This window comes from Lutra lutra, chromosome 3, assembly GCF_902655055.1.
Source record: "Lutra lutra chromosome 3, mLutLut1.2, whole genome shotgun sequence".
In the NCBI taxonomy this organism is placed as follows: domain Eukaryota; kingdom Metazoa; phylum Chordata; class Mammalia; order Carnivora; family Mustelidae; genus Lutra; species Lutra lutra.
Genome location: NC_062280.1, coordinates 106,775,865 through 106,781,864, shown reverse-complemented (window position 1 = coordinate 106,781,864; position 6,000 = coordinate 106,775,865). Strand labels below are relative to the sequence as shown.

The 6,000-nt window shown below is 41.4% G+C and overlaps 1 pseudogene; it reads right to left on the bottom strand.

Annotated features, from left to right (window-relative positions):
* Positions 1 to 4,350: 4,350 nt before the first annotated feature.
* On the bottom strand, positions 4,351 to 4,428 carry LOC125096628 (uncharacterized; annotated as a pseudogene).
* Positions 4,429 to 6,000: the final 1,572 nt, after the last annotated feature.

The following is a 6,000-nucleotide window of genomic DNA, read 5'->3' as shown; positions in this document are numbered from 1 at the left end:
CTGATTGAGTTACCTAGATGCCCCCTAAACATTGTTTTTTTTTTTTTTTTTTTTTTAAAGTGTAGTGAGGAGATCTTCTGTTAGAAGCACATGTAACCAACTTTGATCTTTCCTAGCTGTATAGTATTCCACTAGAATACTATGTACAGTATGGACACAGAATAATTTAATTAACCCACCTCTTTATTGTAGACATTCAGGTTCCATTCTTTTATTTTTACTTTTTAAAAGATTTTATTTAAATTTACTTATTTGACAGAGAGAGATCACAAGTAGGCAGAGAGGCAGGCAGAGAGGAGGAAGCAGGCTCCCCTCTGAGCAGAGAGCCGGATTCAGGGCTCGATTCCATGACCCTGGGATCATGACCTGAGCCGAAGGCAGAGGCGTTAACCCACTGAGTCACCCAGGCACCCCTCCCTTCTTTTTTTTAACTATAAGTAACAAAGCTTATTAAAAACTGATTAGCAAAATCTCAATACAAAAATGAGTAAACAGCACAGACAAGGAAAGACAGCTCTAAATGTAGAAAAAGATGTTCAATCACATTTATTAATAAAATGTAAATGAAAACTACAATAAGATGCCAACATCACTTTTCACTTATCAGATGGACAAAAATACAAATGTCTGACTTTGTTGTTAAGGCTGTGAAGAAATAGGCACTCTTATATTGTTAATGTAAGGGGTACAAAATACTGCAACAATTTGGAGAGAATCTGGCTGACAACATTTCATATGCCTTTACTTCTTGATTTAGCAATACCATTTCCAGGCACTTACCCTGAAGGCTTACCCCCACAAACAGATAGCAACCTGTGCACAGAATTATTCATATGGCACAACTGAATAGCAAAAGATCAGTTCAAATTCCCATTATTAGGGGACAGATTGAGTAAAATGTGGTACATCCAACCTGCTGCAATAATTTGTTAATTTTGTTGATTCTTCTATGTTGATCATATTGTTTTTCACAAAATGATAGCTTATCTCTTTATTTCCAATCCTTATATTGCTTATTTCTTTTCATCTTCTTATACCATTGTCCAGCATTGCTAGTATTTTATTTTACTATTATTAAAGATTTATTTGAGCGAGCAAGAGAGAGAATGCAGAGGGAAGGGGCAAAGGGAGACAGAGAATCTTAAGCAGACTCTCTGCTGAGTGCCGAGCCTAATGTGTGGCTTGATCCCATGACTCCAAGATCATGACCTGAGCCTAAATCATTATTTTCTTTTAAAAAGATTTATGTATTTGACAGAGAGAGAGGGAACACAAGCAGGGGGAGTGGAAGAGGGAGAAGCAAGCTTCCCACTGAGCAGGGAGCTTGGTGTGGGTCTTGATCCCAGGACTCTGTGAGCATGACCTGAGCCGAAGGCAGACACTTGACTGAGCCACCCAGGTGCCCCTGGTTTTGTTTTTCTGTTTTTAAATTATAGACATTTTAGTGTGTGTGGTATCTATCTATCTATCTATTTTTAAAATTTATCTGGCAGAAAGAGAGAGAGAGAGCACAGGTAGGAGGAGGGGCACGCAGAGAGAGAGGGAAAGCTTTGGAAGGGAGCCTGACGTGGGGCTCCACCCCAGGGTCCTGGGGTCATGAACTGAGCCAAAGGCAGACACTTAACGGACTGAGCCACCCAAGGTGCCCCTCTCAATGTGGTTTTGATTTCCATTTCCCCAGTAACTACTGATATTAAGTATCTTTTCATGGGCTCACTGGCTATCTAAATATTTTTTTGGAGAAATGTCTCTTCAGATCCTTTGCCCATTTTAAAATTAGGTTACTTGTTTTTTTTATTATTGAGTCCTAAGAGTTCTTTAAATATTCTGGATACTAGACATTTATCAGATGTAGGATTTACAAATATTTTCTTCCTTTTCTTAGGTTATTTTTTCCTTTTTAAAAAAAGATTTATTTATTTATTTGAGAGAGAGAGAGTATGAGAGGAGGGTCAGAGGGAGAAGCAGACTCCCTGCTGAGCAGGGAGCCTGATGTGGGACTCAATCCTGAGACTCTAGGATTATGACCTGAGCAGAAGGCAGTTGCTTAACCAACTGAGCCACCCAGTCGCCCTCTTTTTCCCTTTCTTACTAGTGTCCTATGAAGCATGAAAGTTTTAACATTTTAATCAAATTCATCCTTTTTTTTTCTTTTGTTGCCTGTTTTTGGTGTCATATCTAAGAAACTAATGCCTAATCTAAGGATAAGGACATTTAAGATTTCTTAGGTCTTTTTTTTTTTTTTTAAGGTTTTATTTATTTGACAGAGAGAGACAGTGAGAGAGGGAACACAAGCAGGAGGAATGGGAGAGGGAGAAGCAGGCTTCCTGCCAAGTTGATAGCCTAATGCGGGGCTTGATCCCAGGACCCTAGGATCATGACCTGAGCTGAAGGCAGACACTTAAGGACTGAGCCACCCAGGCACCCCATCTTATGTTTTCTTTGTAGAGTTTTACAGTTGAGATCTTACATGTAGGTCTTTGATCTATTTAGAGTCCTTTTTTTTTTCTTATGAGCAGTTTTAGATTCACATCATTTTTTATATACAGTGTGGAGAAAGGGTCCAACTTCATTCTTTTATACATAGCTGTCCAATTGTTCCACTACCATTTGTTTAAAAGACTAATTATTCCTTCCTCATTGAATTATTGTGGTTCCTTGTCGAAAATCAATTGACTGTAGATGCAGGGGTTTATTTCTTGATACTTAATTGTATTCCACTGGTCTATCCTTAGCCAGTACCACACTATTTTTTTTTTTTTTTTTAAAGATTTTACTTGTTTGACAGAGAGAGAAAAACAGCAAGAGAGGGAATACAAGCAGGGGGAGTGGGAGAGGGACAAGCAGTCTTCCCGCCAAGCAGGGAGCTCAATGCGGGGCTTGATCCCAGGACCCTGGGATCATGACCCGAGCCGAAGGTAGACACTTAACAAATGAGCCACCGAGGTGCCCTAGTACCACTCTATTTTGATTACTGTAGCCTTGTAGTAAGTTTCAAAAATCAGAAACTGTCAGTCCTTCAACTTTGTTCTTTTTTTCCAAGATTGTTTTGGCTTCTCTTGGTCCTGTTTTGACTTCTCTTGGTCCTTTGCACTCCCATAGGAATTGTAGGATCACTGTGTTTGTTTCTACAAAGGTGGCAGTTGAGGTTTTGATAGGGACTGTACTGAATCTGTAGATCATTTTGGAATTTTTTTGTTTTTTTAATTTTATTTTTTCAGTGTTCCAAGATTTATTGTTTATGCATCACACCCAGTGCTCCATGCAGTTTGTGCCCTCCTTAACACCCACCAGTAGGCTCACCCAACCTCCCACCCTTCTCCCCTCTGAAACCCTCAGTTTGTTTCTGAGTCCACAGTCCCTCATGGTTCGTCTCCCCCTCTGACTTCCCCCAATTCACTTTTCCTTTCCTTGGAGAGCTTTCCCACCCGCCAAGATTTATTTATTTACTTGAGAGAGAGAGAGAGAGAGAGAGAGAGAGAGAGTGTGTGTGAGTGGGGGGAGAGGGAGAGAGAATCCTTCAAGCAGACTCCCCACTGAGTGGGGAGCCCAAAACAGGGCTTGATCCCTGGCCCCGAGATCATAACCTGAACTGAAACCAAGAGCCATCTCTTACTCAACTGACTAAGCCACCTAGGTGCCCCGAAGAGTATGTTAACAACATTAAAACTTCTGGTCCACTTATTTAGGTTTTCCTTAATTTCTTTCAACAATGTTCAGTATTAGTCTTCTATTTCTTTTGTTAAATCCATTCCTAAATATTTTACTTTTTTTTTTTTAATATTTTATTGTGGTGCCTGGGTGGCTCAGTGGGTTAAGCCTCTGCCTTTGGCTCAGGTCATGATCTCAGGGTCCTGGGATCAAGCCCTGCACTGGGCTCTCTTCTCCCCGTCGCCCCACAACCCCCACCTGCCTCTCTGCCTACTTGTGATCTCTCTGTCAAACAAATAAATAAAATCTTTAAAAAAATACATGTATTTAATTTGACACACAGAGAGAGAGCGAGCAAGCGTGCGCACGCAGAAGCAGCTGGAGCGGTGGAAAGAGGGAGAAGCAGGCTCCCTGCTGAGCAGGGATCCCGATGTGGGACTCGATCCTAGGACCCTGGGATCATGACCTGAGCCAAAGGCAGATGCTTAACCCACTGAACCACCCATGTGCCCCTTTAAGTATTTTATTCTTGATGCTATTAGAAGTTGAATTGTTTTAACTTCATTTTCAGAGTAAATGTCTTTTTACTGCACTGGGAGCAACTGGAATTCTCTGTGGTAGCTGTTGTTTTACTTCGTAACACTGTGTGCTCACAGTGCTTTCTGTGGGCAGGTGTCCAAAGTCTGGACCTCGCATGGGACACATGTGTGAACTCTTTTTTTGAGTGTCACCCTTGTGCAGGAGCCATGCTAATCTTCTCTGTTTTTTTTTTTTTTTTTTTTTTTTTTAAAGATTTTATTTATTTATTTGACAGAGAGAGATCACAAGTAGACGGAGAGGAAGGCAGAGAGAGAGAGAGAGGGAAGCAGGCTTCCCGCTGAGCAGAGAGCCCGATGCGGGACTCGATCCCAGGACCCCGAGATCATGACCTGAGCCGAAGGCAGCGGCTTAACCCACTGAGCCACCCAGGCGCCCCTAATCTTCTCTGTTTTGTTCCAAGTTTAGTATCTGTGTTGCCAAAGCAAGCACCGTGTGAGCTCTCAGGAGGCCCCCACAGATCTGCACAGACCACAGTTCCCCTTGGTACAGGATATCAATCTCCAGTTCCAGGATTCCAGCTTTGCCACTGACTGCCCACTGGCACATCCGCTAGCCTCCTTCTGGATTTTCTTTCTTGCAGTATGCATCCTCTTTTTCGGGGGGAGGGGGAGGGGTTGTTCAAGAGAGATAGCTCAAATATAGCTAGCTCCCACTGTGTTTACTTGACAGGCAGGGGCTTACTTTCCAGACTTTTAAAAAAAGATTTTATTTATTTGTTAGAGTGAGAGACCACAAGCAGGGTGAGTGGCAGGCAGAGGGAAAAGCAGGCTCCCTGCTGTGCAAGGAGCCTCATGTGGAACTCCAACCCAGGAGCCTGGGATCAGGACCCAAGACGAAGGCAGATGCTTAACCGACTGAGCCAGACAGGCAGCCCTCCTTTCCAGATATTGTAACTTACTATCAAGATATAGTGATTAAGATGTGCATTAAGGCACAGGGATGAAAAAAATATCCTGAGAGAACCAAAAGAGAATCTAAAATATAAATCAAAAGTGCCATTACCCACCTGTGGGAAAAGGATGGCATTTTCAATAACAGGTTTTAAAATAACTGGTTGTCAGTTTGGAAAAAATTCACTACCTACCTTACATCACAACCAAAAAGTAAATTCTCTATGTATAGAAGCCCTAAAGGTTGTAAAAAACCCAAACCTAAAAAACCTAGATGAACTACAAGAGAACATCCTTATTACCTTGGAGTGGGGACATATTTTCTTATTTAGGAAGAAATAATAAGCATTCATCAATGAAAAAAAGATTGATAAACCTGATCATAAAAAGATACCATAAAATGGGTTGCCTGGGTGGCTCCGTCAGTTAAGCATCTGCCTTCAGCTCAGGTCATGATCCAGGGTCCTGGGATGGAGCCCTGCATCAGGCTCCTTGCTCAATGGGGAGTCTGCTTCTCCCTCTGTGTGCTGCTCCCCCTTCTTGTGCCCTTTCTCTCTCTCTGACAAATAAATAAGATCTTAAAAAAAAAAAAAAAAAAGACACTGTAACAAAAAGGTAAAAAATCAAATTCCAGATGAGAGGAGAAGATATTGGTTGCATATAGCTATGAAAGGTTTATATCCTGACTATAGAAGAATTTCTAAAAATCAGTAATAAAAAAATAAAGCATTTATCTGAAAAGGGACCCAGGGAGAAAAGGAGATCCAAATTGCCAGTGAAAACATGGAAAAACACCCAGTCCCATGAGGAATCAGGAAAACAAATTAAGACCATAAGGAAATATCATTTTAGACTCTTA